This window comes from Oncorhynchus gorbuscha, linkage group LG16, assembly GCF_021184085.1.
Source record: "Oncorhynchus gorbuscha isolate QuinsamMale2020 ecotype Even-year linkage group LG16, OgorEven_v1.0, whole genome shotgun sequence".
NCBI lineage: Eukaryota > Metazoa > Chordata > Actinopteri > Salmoniformes > Salmonidae > Oncorhynchus > Oncorhynchus gorbuscha.
The window spans coordinates 25552844-25572054 of record NC_060188.1 but is presented as its reverse complement, the minus strand read 5'-3'; the positions used below and the strand labels follow the sequence as shown (position 1 = coordinate 25572054).

Below are 19211 nucleotides of genomic sequence, written 5' to 3'. Positions count from 1 at the left end.
AGTCCCATGGCTTGTAGGGTGTACTGTACCATCACCACCCTGGACAGTCCCATGGCTTGTAGGGTGTACTGTACCATCACCACCCTGGACAGTCCCATGGCCTGTAGGGTGTACTGTACCATCACCACCCTGGACAGTCCCATGGCTTGTAGGGTGTACTGTACCATCACCACCCTGGATGGTACCATGGCCTGTACTGTACTGCTATAAATCTGTCCACTGTTCAGATCATCTACCCCTGGATTGGCACTGACTGCTACAGTACACAGCTACTGTAATGCTGAGTACATCTGCTTCCCTGGACACTTTTTCAGAGTTTGAGGATAAAGTCTAAATACAGAGTACTTCCCACTACAAAGACATGTCCCTCCCCTTCATGTTCTGTGCTCCACTTAAAAAGTCCCCTCAACAAAGTATGCCATCACCATTCCGGTTCCCCATGGCACACATTGGCACACCCATTTCTCCATTCCTCCTGCAGAGCCCCCCCCCCCCCTGACAGGCACACGCCAATAAAACCACACACACCACCACAGTTCAGTGGCTGAGAATCCCCCTAGCCCGAGAGGCCATGGAGAACAAAACAAGAGAGGGAAAGAGAGAAATATATTATTAGAGAGCTGCTTCTGAGCAGTAGTATAACTGGGGCATCCAGGGGTTATAAATAGCACCTGGGCGTGATACGAACAACAAACAACAATACGTTTCCAGCCAGAGGTCCTTTCGCATCCATCCATCCATCCACTCATTTGCCCATCTCTCTCTCTGTGCCCAGCCTTATGACACGCTCTCCCCTCATCCATCAATCCATCCACTCATCTGCCCATCTCTCTCTCTGTGCCCAGCCTTCTGACACACTCTCATCCATCCATCCACTCATCTGCCCATCTCTCTCTCTGTGCCCAGCCTTCTGACACGCTCTCCCCTCATCCATCCATTCACTCATCTGCACATCTCTCTCTCTGTGCCCAGCCTTATGACACGCTCTCATTCATCCATCCATCCACTCATCTGCCCATCTCTCTCTCTGTGCCCAGCCTTCTGACACGCTCTCATCCATCCATCCACTCATCTGCCCATCTCTCTCTCTGTGCCCAGCCTTCTGACACGCTCTCCCCTCATCCATCCATGCACTCATCAGCCCATCTCTCTCTCTGTGCCCAGCCTTATGACACGCTCTCATCCATCCATTCACTCATCTGCCCATCTCTCTCTCTGTGCCCAGCCTTCTGACACACTCTCCCCTCATCCATCCATCCATCCATCCACTCATCTGCCCATCTCTCTCTCTCTGTGCCCAGCCTTCTGACACGCTCTCCCCTCATCCATCCATCCACTCATCTGCCCATCTCTCTCTCTGTGCCCAGCCTTCTGACACGCTCTCCCCTCATCCATCCATCCATCCATCCACTCATCTGCCCATCTCTCTCTCTGTGCCCAGCCTTCTGACACACTCTCATCCATCCATCCACTCATCTGCCCATCTCTCTCTCTGTGCCCAGCCTTATGACACGCTCTCCCCTCATCCATCCATCCACTCATCTGCCCATCTCTCTCTCTGTGCCCAGCCTTCTGACACGCTCTCCCCTCATCCATCCATCCATCCATCCATCCATCCATCCATCCATCCATCCATCCATCCACTCATCTGCCCATCTCTCTCTCTGTGCCCAGCCTTATGACACGCTCTCCTCTCATCCATCCATCCATCCACTCATCTGCCCATCTCTCTCTCTGTGCCCAGCCTTATGACACGCTCTCATCCATCCATCCACTCATCTTCCCATCTCTCTCTCTGTGCCCAGCCTTCTGACACACTCTCACCATCCATCCACTCATCTGCCCATCTCTCTCTCTGTGCCCAGCCTTCTGACACGCTCTCCCCTCATCCATCCATTCACTCATCTGCCCATCTCTCTCTCTGTGCCCAGCCTTCTGACACGCTCTCCCCTCATCCATCCATTCACTCATCTGCCTATCTCTCTCTCTGTGCCCAGCCTTATGACACGCTCTCACCATCCATCCACTCATCTGCCCATATCTCTCTCTGTGCCTAGCCTTCTGACACGCTCTCCCCTCATCCATCCATTCACTCATCTGCCCATCTCTCTCTCTGTGCCCAGCCTTCTGACACGCTCTCCCCTCATCCATCCATTCACTCATCTGCCCATCTCTCTCTCTGTGCCCAGCCTTCTGACACGCTCTCCCCTCATCCATCCATGCACTCATCTGCCCATCTCTCTCTCTGTGCCCAGCCTTATGACACGCTCTCCTCTCATCCATCCATCCACTCATCTGCCCATCTCTCTCTCTGTGCCCAGCCTTATGACACGCTCTCATCCATCCATCCACTCATCTGCCCATCTCTCTCTCTGTGCCCAGCCTTCTGACACACTCTCCCCTCATCCATCCATCCATCCACTCATCTGCCCATGTCTTTCTCTGTGCCCAGCCTTCTGACACGCTCTCCCCTCATCCATCCATCCATCCACTCATCTGCCCATCTCTCTCTCTGTGCCTAGCCTTCTGACACACTCTCATCCATCCATCCACTCATCTGCCCATCTCTCTCTCTGTGCCCAGCCTTCTGACACACTCTCATCCATCCATCCACTCATCTGCCCATCTCTCTCTCTGTGTCCAGCCTTCTGACACACTCTCCCCTCATCCATCCATCCACTCATCTGCCCATCTCTCTCTCTGTGCCCAGCCTTCTGACACGCTCTCCTCTCATCCATCCATCCATCCACTCATCTGCCCATCTCTCTCTCTGTGCCCAGCCTTCTGACACACTCTCATCCATCCATCCACTCATCTGCCCATCTCTCTCTCTGTGCCTAGCCTTCTGACACACTCTCCACTCATCCATCCATCCACTCATCTGCCCTTCTCTCTCTCTGTGCCTAGCCTTCTGACACGCTCTCCCCTCATCCATCCATCCACTCATCTGCCCATCTCTCTCTCTGTGCCCAGCCTTCTGACACGCTCTCCCCTCATCCATCCATCCACTCATCTGCCCATCTCTCTCTCTGTGCCTAGCCTTCTGACACACTCTCCACTCATCCATCCATCCACTCATCTGCCCTTCTCTCTCTCTGTGCCTAGCCTTCTGACACGCTCTCCTCTCATCCATCCATCCACTCATCTGCCCACCTCTCTCTCGCCTGGCATACTCTACTGCCCATTCTTTCAAAGTGATAATAATCACTGTTGTTATATTAAGCTGTTCTGTTCCCATTTACTCGATGGTTTAATATTGTTGTACCGTGTTTCCACGAGCTGTCAGTGACATGAATCAGTGAGATATCATATCCTGAACCTCTCCTATATATTCACAACAAAACCAAAAGTAAAGGTGTCAGACTCACTTCTTAAAAGGGGAGATCTGCAGTTGCTACATCCATTTTTTATGATTTATTTATGTACCCGTTCATTCTTGAAGAATATAACATATAAATGAGCTTCGTTCAATTGTCAAGTCCAATCAGAACCCAAAATATAAGCTTGTTTTACCAATGTTTGTAAACATTATACATGTTTACAAACTCTGCATAGCCTCAAAACATGCTTAAAGATCTATTTTTTTTATATACATATTGGATGGTCAGTCCTTGCATCCATAGCTCTGTCTATGACTTTAAGAGTGTTTACATTTTTCTCCGGGCCCATCCCTCAGCTTGAGGAACCTTGTGGCACACAGCCTCTGAGACCATTTCATTACCCAATTGTCCTGTTCCCCTCCGGTGGCACACGTGTCATTTTTAACTGTCACACCACTAGGGCATACTCTACTCTATCACGGCTGAGTCTCACGCTTTGCTTCTCGTGTGGAGAGAGAGAGAGAGAGAGAGAGAGAGAGAGAGAGAGAGAGAGAGAGAGAGAGAGAGAGAGAGAGAGAGAGAGAGAGAGAGAGAGAGAGAGAGAGAGAGAGAGACAGGCGTGTCAGTGCTGGGACGTGCTCAGAGAGGGACAGGCATGTCAGTGCTGGGACCTGCTCAGAGAGAGACAGGCATGTCAGTGCTGGGACGTGCTCAGAGAGAGACAGGCATGTCAGTGCTGGGACGTGCTCAGAGAGAGACAGGCATGTCAGTGCTGGGACGTGTTCAGAGAGAGACAGGCATGTCAGTGCTGGGACGTGCTCAGAGAGAGACAGGCATGTCAGTGCTGGGACGTGCTCAGAGAGAGACAGGCATGTCAGTGCTGGGACGTGCTCAGAGAGAGACAGGCATGTCAGTGCTGGGACGTGTTCAGAGAGAGACAGGCATGTCAGTGCTGGGACGTGCTCAGAGAGAGACAGGCATGTCAGTGCTGGGACGTGCTCAGAGAGAGACAGGCATGTCAGTGCTGGGACGTGCTCAGAGAGAGACAGGCATGTCAGTGCTGGGACGTGTTCAGAGAGAGACAGGCATGTCAGTGCTGGGACGTGTTCAGAGAGAGACAGGCATGTCAGTGCTGGGACGTGCTCAGAGAGAGACAGGCATGTCAGTGCTGGGACGTGCTCAGAGAGAGACAGGCATGTCAGTGCTGGGACGTGCTCAGAGAGAGACAGGCATGTCAGTGCTGGGACGTGCTCAGAGAGAGACAGGCATGTCAGTGCTGGGACGTGTTCAGAGAGAGACAGGCATGTCAGTGCTGGGACGTGTTCAGAGAGAGACAGGCATGTCAGTGCTGGGACGTGCTCAGAGAGAGACAGGCATGTCAGTGCTGGGACGTGTTCAGAGAGAGACAGGCATGTCAGTGCTGGGACGTGTTCAGAGAGAGACAGGCATGTCAGTGCTGGGACGTGCTCAGAGAGAGACAGGCATGTCAGTGCTGGGACGTGTTCAGAGAGAGACAGGCATGTCAGTGCTGGGACGTGCTCAGAGAGAGACAGGCATGTCAGTGCTGGGACGTGCTCAGAGAGACACACGAGAAGATGTTCCCGCTATCCTCTCTCAGCATGCACCTACACACACACACACCTATGCTCCATATACACATAGGGAAAGGGAAAGGGGTGTTGAATGCAGTTTAAAGCATTCAACTGAAATGTGTCTTCCGCATTTAACCCAACCCCTCTGAATCAGAGAGGTGCGGGGGGGGGGGGGGGGGGGGCTGCCATAACCTCCACGTCTTTGGCGCCCGTGGAACAGTGGGTTAACTGCCTTGCTCAGGGGCAGGCTGACAGATTTTTACCTTGTTAGCTTGGGGATTCGATCCTGTCATGCAGGTGAATGAGGACCCAAAAGCGACTTGGCGAAAACAGAGTCTTTAATCCAGAAAAGTAATTCTACAAACATAAGACATAATTCCACTCGTAATGACGAGAACAGACTGGAGACTCGATCAAGAACTGCAGGTTGCCTCGGGAAGGCACTTGAACCTAGCAGACTCAGACACCTGCTCTCCACGCAGCATCTGAGGGAAACACGACACGACAGGGCGATACACAGACACAGCACGGTGAACAATAGACAAGGATCCGACAGGGCAGGAACGGAAAACAAGGAGAGAAATAGGGACTCTAATCAGGGAAAAGGATCGGGAACAGGTGTGGGAAGACTAAATGATTGATTAGGGAATAGGAACAGCTGGGAGCAGGAATGGAACGATAGAGAGAAGAGAGAGAGGAAGGGAGAGAGAAAAAGGGGAACGAACCTAAAAGACCAGCAGGGGGAAAATGAACGGAGGGAAAAGCAAAATGACAAGACAATCTAAGACAAAACATGACAGTACCCCCCCACTCACCGAGCGCCTCCTGGCGCACTCGAGAAGGAATCCTGGCGGCAACGGAGGAAATCATCAATGAGTGAACGGTCCAGCACGTCCCGAGACGGAACCCAACTCCTCTCCTCAGGACCGTAACCCTCCCAATCCACTAAGTATTGGTGACCCCGTCCCCGAGAACGCATGTCCATGATCCTACGTACCTTGTAAATAGGTGCGCTCTCGACAAGGACGGGAGGGGGGAGGGAAGACGAACGGGGGTGCGAAGAAAGGGCTTGACACAGGAGACATGGAAGACAGGATGGACGCGACGAAGATGTCGCGGAAGAAGCTGTCGCACAGCGACAGGATTGACGACCTGGGAGACACGGAACGGACCAATGAACCGCGGAGTCAACTTACGAGAAGCTGTCGTAAGAGGAAGGTTGCGAGTGGAAAGCCACACTCTCTGGCCGCAACAATACCTAGGACTCTTAATCCTGCGTTTATTGGCGGCTCTCACAGTCTGTGCCCTGTAACGGCAAAGTGCAGACCTCACCCTCCTCCAGGTGCGCTCACAACGTTGGACAAACGCTTGAGCGGAGGGAACGCTGGACTCGGCAAGCTGGGATGAGAACAGAGGAGGCTGGTAACCCAGACTACTCTGAAACGGAGATAACCCGGTAGCAGACGAAGGAAGCGAGTTGTGAGCGTATTCTGCCCAGGGGAGCTGTTCTGCCCAAGACGCAGGGTTTCTGAAAGAAAGGCTGCGTAGTATGCGACCAATCGTCTGATTGGCCCTCTCTGCTTGACCGTTAGACTGGGGATGAAACCCGGAAGAGAGACTGACGGACGCACCAATCAAACGACAGAACTCCCTCCAAAACTGTGACGTGAATTGCGGGCCTCTGTCTGAAACGGCGTCTAACGGGAGGCCATGAATTCTGAACACATTCTCGATGATGATTTGTGCCGTCTCCTTAGCGGAAGGAAGTTTAGCGAGGGGAATGAAATGTGCCGCCTTAGAGAACCTATCGACAACCGTAAGAATCACAGTCTTCCCCGCAGACAAAGGCAGACCGGTAATGAAGTCTAGGGCGATGTGAGACCATGGTCGAGAAGGAATGGGGAGCGGTCTGAGACGACCGGCAGGAGGAGAGTTACCCGACTTAGTCTGCGCGCAGTCCGAACAAGCAGCCACGAAACGGCGCGTGTCACGCTCCTGAGTCGGCCACCAAAAGCGCTGGCGAATAGACGCAAGAGTGCCTCGAACACCGGGATGACCAGCTAACTTGGCAGAGTGAGCCCACTGAAGAACAGCCAGACGAGTGGAAACAGGAACGAAAAGGAGGTTACTAGGACAAGCGCGCGGCGACGCAGTGTGCGTGAGTGCTTGCTTAACCTGTCTTTCAATTCCCCAGACTGTCAACCCGACAACACGCCCATAAGGAAGAATCCCCTCGGGATCAGTAGAAGCCACAGAAGAACTAAACAGACGGGATAAGGCATCAGGCTTGGTGTTTTTGCTGCCCGGACGGTAAGAAATCACAAATTCGAAACGAGCGAAAAACAACGCCCAACGAGCTTGACGGGCATTAAGTCGTTTGGCAGAACGGATGTACTCAAGGTTCTTATGGTCTGTCCAAACGACAAAAGGAACGGTCGCCCCCTCCAACCACTGTCGCCATTCGCCTAGGGCTAAGCGGATGGCAAGCAGTTCGCGGTTACCCACATCATAGTTGCGTTCAGATGGCGACAGGCGATGAGAAAAATAAGCGCAAGGATGAACCTTATCGTCAGACTGGAAGCGCTGGGATAGAATGGCTCCCACGCCTACCTCTGAAGCGTCAACCTCGACAATGAATTGTCTAGTGACGTCAGGAGTAACGAGGATAGGAGCGGACGTAAACGTTCTTTTAGAAGATCAAAAGCTCCTGGGCGGAACCGGACCACTTAAAACACGTCTTGACAGAAGTAAGAGCTGTGAGAGGGGCAGCAACTTGACCGAAATTACGAATGAAACGCCGATAGAAATTAGCGAAACCTAAAAGCGCTGCAACTCGACACGTGACCTTGGAACGGGCCAATCACTGACAGCTTGGACCTTAGCGGAATCCATCTGAATGCCTTCAGCGGAAATAACGGAACCGAGAAAAGTAACGGAGGAGACATGAAAAGAGCACTTCTCAGCCTTCACGTAGAGACAATTCTCTAAAAGGCGCTGTAGAACACGTCGAACGTGCTGAACATGAATCTCGAGTGACGGTGAAAAAATCAGGATATCGTCAAGATAGACAAAAACAAAGATGTTCAGCATGTCTCTCAGAACATCATTAACTAATGCCTGAAAAACAGCTGGCGCATTGGCGAGACCAAACGGCAGAACCCGGTACTCAAAATGCCCTAACGGAGTGTTAAACGCCGTTTTCCACTCGTCCCCCTCTCTGATGCGCACGAGATGGTAAGCGTTACGAAGGTCCAACTTAGTAAAGCACCTGGCTCCCTGCAGAATCTCGAAGGCTGATGACATAAGGGGAAGCGGATAACGATTCTTAACCGTTATGTCATTCAGCCCTCGATAATCCACGCAGGGGCGCAGAGTACCGTCCTTTTTCTTAACAAAAAGAACCCCGCCCCGGCCGGAGAGGAAGAAGGCACTATGGTACCGGCGTCAAGAGACACAGATAAATAATCCTCGAGAGCCTTACGTTCGGGAGCCGACAGAGAGTATAGTCTACCCCGAGGGGGAGTGGTCCCCGGAAGGAGATCAATACTACAATCATACGACCGGTGAGGAGGAAGGGAGTTGGCTCGGGACCGACTGAAGACCGTGCGCAGATCATGATATTCCTCCGGCACTCCTGTCAAATCGCCAGGTTCCTCCTGAGAAGTGGGGACAGAAGAAATGGGAGGGATGGCAGACATTAAACACTTCACATGACAAGAAACGTTCCAGGATAGGATAGAATTACTAGACCAATTAATAGAAGGATTATGACATACTAGCCAGGGATGACCCAAAACAACAGGTGTAAAAGGTGAACGAAAAATCAAAAAAGAAATAGTCTCACTGTGGTTACCAGATACTGTGAGAGTTAAAGGTAGTGTCTCAAATCTGATACTGGGAAGATGACTACCCTCTAAGGCAAACATGGGCGTAGGCTTGTCTAACTGTCTGAAAGGAATGTCATGTTTCCGAGCCCATGCTTCGTCCATGAAACAACCCTCAGCCCCGAGTCAATCAAGGCACTGCATGTAGCACCCGAACCGGTCCAGCGTAGATGGACCGACATAGTAGTACAGGATCTAGATGAAGAGACCTGAGTAGTAGCGCTCACCAGTAGCCCTCCGCTTACTGATGAGCTCTGGCCTTTACTGGACATGAATTGACAAAATGTCCATCAAATCCGCAATAGAGGCACAGGCGGTTGGTGATCCTCCGTTCCCTCTCCTTAGTCGAGATGCGAATACCTCCCAGCTGCATGGGCTCAGTCTCTGAGCCAGAGGAGGGAGATGGTTGCGATGCGGAGCAGGGAAACACCGTTGACGCGAGCTCTCTTCCACGAGCTTGGTGACGAAGATCTACCCGTCGTTCTATGCGGATGGCGAGAGCAATCAAAGAGTCCACACTGGCGGGAACCTCCCGAGAGAAAATCTCATCTTTGACCACTGCGTGAGTCCCTCCAGAAAACGAGCGAGCAGCGCCGGCTCGTTCCAGTCACTAGAGGCAGCAAGAGTGCGAAACTCTATAGAGTAATCCGTTATGGATCGATCACCTTGGCATAGGGAAGCCAGGGCCCTAGAAGCCTCCCTACCAAAAACTGAACGGTCAAAAACCCGAATCATCTCCTCTTTAAAGTTCTGGTAATTGTTTGAACAATCAGCCCTTGCCTCCCAGATAGCTGTGCCCCACTCTCGAGCCCGGCCAGTAAGGAGTGAAATGACGTAAGCAACCCGAGCTCTCTCGCTAGAGTATGTGTTGGGTTGGAGAGAGAACACAATATCACACTGGGTGAGAAAGGAGCGGCACTCCGTGGGCTGCCCGGAGTAGCAAGGTGGGTTATTAACCCTAGGTTCCGGAGGCTCGGCAGGCCAGGAAGTAACAGGTGGCACGAGACGAAGACTCTGGAACTGTCCAGAGAGGTCGGAAACCTGAGCGGACAGGTTCTCCACGGCATGGCGAGCAGCAGACAATTCCTGCTCGTGTCTGCCGAGCATGGCTCCTTGGATCTCGACGGCAGTGTTACGAACGTCTGTAGTCGCTGGGTCCATTCTTTGGTCGGATCCTTCTGTCATGCAGGTGAATGAGGACCCAAAAGCGACTTGGCGAAAACAGAGTCTTTAATCCAGAAAAGTAATTCTACAAACATAAGACATAATTCCACTCGTAATGACGAGAACAGACTGGAGACTCGATCAAGAACTGCAGGTTGCCTCGGGAAGGCACTTGAACCTAGCAGACTCAGACACCTGCTCTCCACGCAGCATCTGAGGGAAACACGACACCACAGGGCGATACACAGACACAGCACGGTGAACAATAGACAAGGATCCGACAGGGCAGGAACGGAAAACAAGGAGAGAAATAGGGACTCTAATCAGGGAAAAGGATCGGGAACAGGTGTGGGAAGACTAAATGATTGATTAGGGGAATAGGAACAGCTGGGAGCAGGAACGGAACGATAGAGAGAAGAGAGAGAGGAAGGGAGAGAGAAAAAGGGGAACGAACCTAAAAAGACCAGCAGGGGGAAAATGAACGGAGGGAAAAGCAAAATGACAAGACAATCTAAGACAAAACATGACAGATCCAGCTAACTTTCGGTTACTGGCCCAACACTCTAAGCACTGGGCTACCTGCCGCCCAAGGCGGGGAGAGAAACAGGGGGAGAGATGAGGGTAGTAAAATAGAGCAAAAGAGGAGTGACAAAACAGGACTAACGAGAGAAATAAACAGAATGGAGAAAAGGGCAGAACCACGAGAGAGTAACAGAAATAAAAAAAAAGAGAGGCTCCGAGCCGAGCTTCATTTATTTATTACGAGTGGTGTGCTGCGAGGGAGGGATCAGTCAAAGCCGGATTTCATCCCAGGACACCGCAGAGAATGGGATTCTCTCTGTCCAGAACGGCGGCATTGACTATGAAAAGACAGGGATCTCTTTATCCCCTGCATTTCCAAGGTACTGGGATCCATGGTGAGAGGCTGCTAACCATACCAACACAGACAGAGGAGGCGGAGAATCTCACCAAGGGACAGAGAGGGGAAGGGGAGGAAGGAATATCAATAAATAAGCATAGCCATGTCCATGCAGCCTGTGCCTCCTACCTCCTCCTCCCTCCATCAGTCCTCCTGCCCTATACCCACGCTAGCTAACGCCAGTCTACTGCTGTCCCTCTGGTGCCAGGGCTGGAAAAGCCCATTAAAACTGGTGATATGAACTCCGTGGTTCTCTTAAACATGATCGCAGGATTTGAATAAGCAGTTCTAGGGGTATATACATGATGTGTATGTTATGAAAAGCAACATGTATGCACGTCCACACACATTCATGCAGTCACTTGTGCACACAGCCACAGATCTGTGCACCAGAACGTATGTCACAGATGCCTGTGTGGTCGATCATTGGTGTGGTCTGTGTTGTGGTGAGCCCTGGGGGCTCATCAGGCAGGCGCCTCTGCATGCAGAGAGGAGTTAGCGGGGACATCTTGTTTTCTCTCTCTCTCTCTCTCTCTCTCTCTCTCTCTCTCTCTCTCTCTCTCTCTCTCTCTCTCTCTCTCTCTCTCTCTCTCTCTCTCTCTCTTTCTCTCTCACTCCACATCAGCGCTACTTCCCAAATTAAATTGATTAGAAGCAATAATGGCTGGGCATAATGATCACAGAGAGGGGGTGGAGGAAGGAGGACAGAGAGAGTAGGCATTCAAACAGAGTGCTGTTTTCTCTACCACATATAAACTCAGCAAAAAAATAAACAGCCCTTTTTTGGGACCCTGTCTTTCAAAGATAATTCGTAAAAATCCAAATAACCTCACAGATCTTCATTATAATGGATTTAAACACGGTTTCCCCATGCTTGTTCAATGAACCATAAACAATTAATGAACTTGCACCGTGGAACGGTCGTTAAGACACTAACGGCTTACAGACGGTAGGCAATTAAGGTCACAGTTATGAAAACATAGGACACTAAAGAGGGCTGTGAGACGCCTTAGACAGCGCTACAGGGAGACAGGTCGGACAGCTGATCCTCGCAGTGGCAGACCACGTGTAACAACACCTGCACAGGATCGGTACAGCCGAACAACCCACCTGCGGGACAGGTACAGGATGGCAACAACAACAGCCCGAGTTACACCAGGAACGCACAATCCCTCCATCAGTGCTCAGACTGTTCTCAATAGGCTGAGAGAGGCTGGACTGAGGGCTTGTAGGCGACGTTGTTGCCGGTGATGTCTGGTGAGGACCTGCCTTACAACGTCGCCTATGGGCACAAACCCACGTGTCGTGTCTCCGTGGGGCTGCTGAGAGCCCAGCCATGTGTGTCACAGGAACATAAAGCCGCTTCAGCTTCCTGTGTTTGTAGCTCCTTCGCTCCTTTTTCCATTCCATTTTGTTCCGTCTGGCCAAGCAATAGCAAAACAGCCCCCTTGTCAGAAAGCATGAGCTGGGATGCAGAGGCATGGGAGGGCTGCAGGTCTTTTTAGGACTGGGCTGGGTGAAGGGTGGGGTGGAGGAGGGTGAGGGAGGGAGCTGGGATGCAGAGGCATGGGAGGGATGCAGGACATGTCTTTTTAGGACTGGGCTGGGTGAAGGGTGGGGTGGAGGAGGGTGAGGGTGAGGGAAGGAGCTGGGTGTTAGAGAAAGTGTTATGTTTGGCATGAGGCTGAGGGCCCCTTTTTCCCGTTCCCCCATCCCCAATGTTTTCTTATTACATAACACACCCCTTGACATCCCACTACTGACACAGCTGTGTGAATGTATAGCTGTGTAGTTACTGGTGGGGTTTCAGCCATACTTAGCCCAGGGCTTCTTATGGGGCTGTTCTATGGAGGAGCGGGGGAGTGCATTCTGATTCAAGCCCAGCTTTCATGCTCCATTCCTGGGTATACGGGAAGCACGACACTGGCACAGGGACATGGTGCTGCCCACATGGAGGTGGCTGGGCATGGGCATGGGCATGAGTCTGCTACTGAGTGACTGAGGGGAGGCCTGTGTGGAGCAGACTCGCATGTTGCTTCAATGTCTGCTGAATTCCCCCCAAACATCTCAGTTTCACTCTCTCTCTCTCTCTCTCTCTCTCTCTCTCTCTCTCTCTCGCACGCACGCACGCACGCACGCACGCACGCACGCACACACACACACACACACACACACACACACACACACACACACACACACACACTAGCTTTATCATAGAGTGTGTCTTCAGTCTACGCGTGTAGGCCCTGTCTCTGCCTGGTTCTGTTAACATATGGATGTTTTTCATTCCATCCACAGTTCATTCTGAATATTAATATATATATATATATATACACAGTTCCTTCTGAATATTAATATATATATATATATATACACAGTTCCTTCGGAAAGTATTCAAACCCCTTGATTTATTCCCACGTTGTTGTTACAGACTGAATAAAAAACGGGATGAAATGTATATATTTTTCCTGCACAAATATAGACAGAATACCCCATAATGGCAAAGTGAAAACATGTTTTTAGAATTTTTTGCACTTTTAATGAAAATTCAATATAGAAATATCTCATTTCCATAAGTATTCACACACCTGAGTCGATACATGTTAGAATCACCTTTGGCAGCGATTACAGCTGTGAGTCTTTCTGGGTAAGTCTCTAAGGGCTTTGCACACCTGGATTGTACAATATTTGCTCATTATATATATGTTTTAATTATTCAAGCTCTGTCAAGTTGCTTGCTGATCATTGCTAGACACCCATTTTCATGTCTTGCCATAGATTTTCATGCCGATTTAAGTCAAAACTGTAACTAGGCCACTTAGAAACATTCAATAGTGTCTTGGTACGCAACTCCAGTGTATATTTGGCCTTGTGTTTCAGGTAATTGTCCTGCTGAAAGGTGAATTTGTCTCCCAGTGTCTGTTGGAAAGCAGCTTTTCCTCTAGGATTTTGCCTGTGCTTAGCTCTATTCTGTTTCTTTTTATCCCCCCAAAAACTCACTAGTCCTTGCAGATGACAAGCATACTAATAACATGATGCAGCCACCACCATGCTTGAAAATATGAAAGTTGTACAAAGTGATGTGTTGTGTTGGATTTGCCCCAAACATAACACTTTGTATTCAGGACAAAGTTAATTTCTTTGCCACTTTTTTGCAGTATTAATTTAGTTCCTTATTGCAAACAGGATGCATGTTTTTGGATAATTTGACTCTGTACAGGCTTCCTCCTTTTCACTCTGTCATTTAGGTTAGTATTGTGGAGTAACTACAATGTTGTTGATCCATCCTCAGTTGTCTCCTATCACAGACATTAAACCCTGTAACTGTTTGAAGTCACCGTTGGCCTCATGGTGAAATCCCTGAGTGGTTTCCTTCCTCCCCAGCAACTGATCAATGCACTTTATGTATCGAGTCATAAGTATTTGGACAAATTCACTTACAGTATCTTCAATTTAGTCCAAATGTTTGCATTTGGTCTCATATTCTTCGCACGCAATGATTACATCAAGCTTGTGACAACAAAGTTGTTGGATGCATTTGTAGTTTGTTTAAGTTGTGTTTTGGATTACGCTGTGCCCAATAGAAATGAATAGTAAATAATGTATTGTGTTATTTTGGAATCACTTGTATTGTAAATAAGAATAGAATATGTTTCTAAACACTAATAAATGAATGTGGATACTACCATGATTACAGATAATCCTGAACGAAATGTGAATAATGATGAGAAAGTTACAATGTCAAAGATCATACCCCCCAAGACATGCGAACCTCTCACCATTACCAGGGAGGTTAGCATTTTTTGGGGGGGGGGGTGATATTTATGCCTCTGTAACAAAGCTGGAGTCTTTGACAATTTGTTGGGCCTTCCTCTGACACTACCTGGTATGGAGGTCCTGGATGGCAGGGAGCTCGACCCCAGTGATGTACTGGGCCGTACTCACCACCCTCTGTAGTGCCTTGCGGTGGGATGCCTTGCAGTTGCCATACCAAGCGGTGATGCAGCCAGTCAAGATGCTCTCAATGGTGCAGCTGTAGAACTTTTGGAGGATCTGAGGGCCCAGGCCAAATCTTTTCAGCCTCCCGAGGGGGAAGGGAAGTTGTAGTGCCCTCTTCAAAACTGTGTTGGTGTGTGTGAACCATGTTAATTACTTAGTGATGTGGAGGTAACTTGAAACTCTCGACCCGCTCCACTCCACTCCGTTTCCTGCAGTCCTCGATCAGCCCCTTTGTCTTGCTGACGTTGAGGGAGAGGTTGTTTTCCTGGCACCACACTGCCAAGTCTCTGACCTCCTCCCTACAGGCTGCTTCACTGTCCAAATAAAAACATGTAGACATGTGCCCTCGCTGCTGGTTTACGTGCATCTGTTTAATATCCATGGGCAGATGTACTGTGTTATGTCTCCACCTTCAGAGGCGGGCAGACACAAATACTGTAGGTAAACAAACATCATGAGGATAAATCAGGAATCCTGATGCATCTTCATCTCATCTTCTCTGCCATTTAGGAGCGCTGTCTGTCTGCAGCCGACTTTCTGTCTGCGGTCGCTCAGTACTGCAGTGGGGGCAACCTGCAATTACAGCCCCGCGAAGAAGATGGGGAGCCAGGAGAAAGACAACCATTGGCCCCCTAATTTGGAGCCATTTTGCACTTAAAAGATCTCATTATAGTCAATTACAACCACACACCAAAAGCCTTAGTCACCGCTATTGTCCACAAGCCATTCAAAAAGAGAAACAGCATTGACGATTCCCTGCCTCCATTCTCTCCCTCATCCTATCTTTCTATCTATTACTGTCCTTCCTGTCCTCTTTATTCACTCAGTTGATTCACTCCTCTTGTTCCATTCAATGCCGTCTTGCTCGGTGAGTGAATTCACATGCCGACTGACGTGTTAACTACCCAGGGCTGAGTCCCCGAAGATAAATGGTAAATTACTGGATGACGACAGCAATAGCAATGACAGTGACTATGATGAAATCCCCACAAGTATTTCTATCTCCTGGACCAGCAGCATTCCATCCTGCATTCCACTGCTGGCTTGCCTCTGAAGCTAAGCAGGGTTGGTCCTGGTCGGTCCCTGGATGAGAGACCAGATGCTGCTGGAAGTGGTGTTATAGAATATCTCATTACCTTGTGTAGGGTGCTGGCTTTCAGATGGGATTTTAAAATGGGTGTCCTGACTCTCTGTGGTCACTAAAGCTCCCATGGCATTAATCATAAGAGTAGTGGTGTTAACTACTGGGGCGGCAGGGTAGCCTAGTGGTTAGAGCGTTGGACTAGTTGTAAGTTCAAATCTCCGAGCTGACAAGATACAAATCTGTTGTTCTGCCCGTGAACAGGCAGTTCCTAGGCAGACATTGAAAATAAGAATTTGTTGGGGCCTCCCGGGTGGCGCAGTGGTTAAGGGCTGAGACTCTAGGTTCACGCCCAGGCTCTGTTGTAACCAGCCGTGACCGGGAGGTCCGTGGGGCGACGCACAATTGGCCTAGCGTCGTCCGGGTTAGGGGGGGGTTTGGCCGGTAGGGATATCATTGTCTCATCGCGCACCAGCGACCCCTGTAGCGGGCCGGGCGCAGTGCGCGCTAACCAAGGTTGCCAGGTGCACGGTGTTTCCTCCGACACATTGGTGCGGCTGGCTTCCGGGTTGGATGCGCGCCGTGTTAAGAAGCAGTGCGGCTTGGTGTTGGGTTGTGTATCGGAGGTTGGGTTGTGTATCGGAGGACTTTCGGAGCCCGTACGGGAGTTGTAGCGATGAAGATAGTAGCTACTAAAAATTGGATACCAGGAAATTGGGGAGAAAAAATACTCGTTGGTTATTACTGCATTGTCAGAACTAGAAACACAAGCATTTCGCTACACTCGCATTAACATCTGCGAACCATGTGTATGTGACAAATAAAATTAGATTTGATTTCATTTGATCTGTTTGTGCTGACGTTATGAGACAGGCTGGTAAAGTGAATACTACAAAGCCTTACCTGCCCGTTGTGCTTGTGTAAGCTTGGAGTAGACCACGTCAGCTGACTCAATCAGCGTCCGGCTCGTCTGAATCATCTATAGAGAAATAAACAGGGGACAAGATTATGCAAAAGGAAGTGAGGTCGTACAGCATCAAGCAATTCCTGTGTCTTATGTCATGAGTCCTACTGTACAGAAGGCTAAACAGGACAATGGAAACGCTACCTCTTAGAAAAGAATCACACAGAATTATCATTGAATGTACACGTAGCCAAACATAGGGGAATACTACAGGAATAATGAATAACAAAGTCTCTTCTCAGAGACATTCGATGGAAGAGAAAGAGGGTATGTCAACATTTCTCAAAGTCCTTTGATCATTGGCTCTTTATAAACATTTTTCTCCCTCTGCTATGGCCAGACCCTGGGAATCACACCCACACACATAGAGATAGAGACAGACAAAACACACACACACACACACACACACACACACACACACACACACACACACACACACACACACACACACACACACACACACACACACACACACACACACACACACACACACACACACACACACACACACACACACACACAGAGAGTCAGACAAAACACATGCACCCACACACACACGGTCAGAATAAAACACATGCACCCACACACAGACAAACACACACACAGTCAGACAAAACACATGCACCCCCCCACACACACACAGTCAGACATAACACACACACACACACACACACACACACACACACACACACACACACACACACACACACACACACACACACACACACACACACACACGCGCGCGCACACACACACACACACACACACACACACGCACGCACGCACGCACGCACGCACGCACGCACGCACACACACACACACACACACACACACACAGAGTCAGACAAAACGTCGGGAGGGAGTTTGTTCCCAATGGTGGAACAAACTCCCTCACGACGCCAGGACAGCGGAGTCAATCACCACCTTCCGGAGACACCTGAAACCCCACCTCTTTAAGGAATACCTAGGATAGGATAAGTATTCCCTCTCACCCCCCTTAAGATTTAGATGCACTATTGTAAAGTGACTGTTCCACTGGATGTCATAAGGTGAATGCACCAATTTGTAAGTCGCTCTGGATAAGAGCGTCTGCTAAATGACTTAAATGTAATGTAAATGTAAAACACATGCACCCACACACACACAGTCAGACAAAACACATGCACCCCCACACACACACACACACACACACACACACACACACACACACACACACACACACACACACACACACACACACACACACACACACACACACACACACACACACACACACACACACACACACACACACATGGCAACTGATGACAGAGTCCTGATCATGTGGTGACACAATAGAGGACAGGAGGTGAGAACAGTCTGGTCACATCCTAAATGACACCCAGTTCCATATTTAGTGCACTACTTTTGACCAGGACCCATTGGGCTCTGGCCAAAAGTAGTGCACTACATAGGGAATAGGGTGCCATTTTGTGATGCAGCCCCCGTCTGGTCCCCTACCTGTGTTCCTGGAAGCATTGAGCCAGCCTTACAGCTTTAGCTGTGACCTGATCTGAAAACCTTCTGCTTTTACAGCCTCTCCCTCCCACGGACAGTGAGAAGCAGCTGGCCTGACCCAGCGGTCAGGAGAATGCTAATGAAGTTTCACACTTTAGTTAAGAGCACAGAGACAAGAAGCAGGCCACTGTGTGTGGGCTGGTACAGGACCACTGGCTCTGGGATCATATTGGTCAGCAGACAGGACAGGGGGCTACCTCCCATTGGCTCAGGCTGAGCTGGGTCTCTTTGGACTGGCCTCAGGGCGCTGACCACAGAGTTCCAATCTGCTGATGCTCAGTTCACTCTAGGTTACGGTGCCTGCGTCCAACCAGCCCACATGTGGACAACCATTAATGTCTTAATGGCTAGGGCTGGTACACACACACACACACACACACACACACACACACACACACACACACACACACACACACACACACACACACACACACACACACACACACACACACACACACACACACACACACACACACACACACACACACACACACACACACACACACACAACGGGTACACACACACACACAAACGGGTACACACACACACACACACACACACACACACACACACACACACACACACACACACACACACACACACACACACACACACACACACACACACACACACACACACACACACACACACACACACACACACCAGCATACACTGGAGCCTCTGTTCTTGAGATTGGGGCGTGTGCCAATGGACTAATCTCTGGAAGCACA

At 49.9% G+C, this 19211-nt stretch overlaps 1 pseudogene; it reads right to left on the bottom strand.

The window, feature by feature from the left end:
- LOC124000006 overlaps positions 1-19211 on the bottom strand; it is a 63452-nt pseudogene that overhangs the window by 20580 nt on the left and 23661 nt on the right.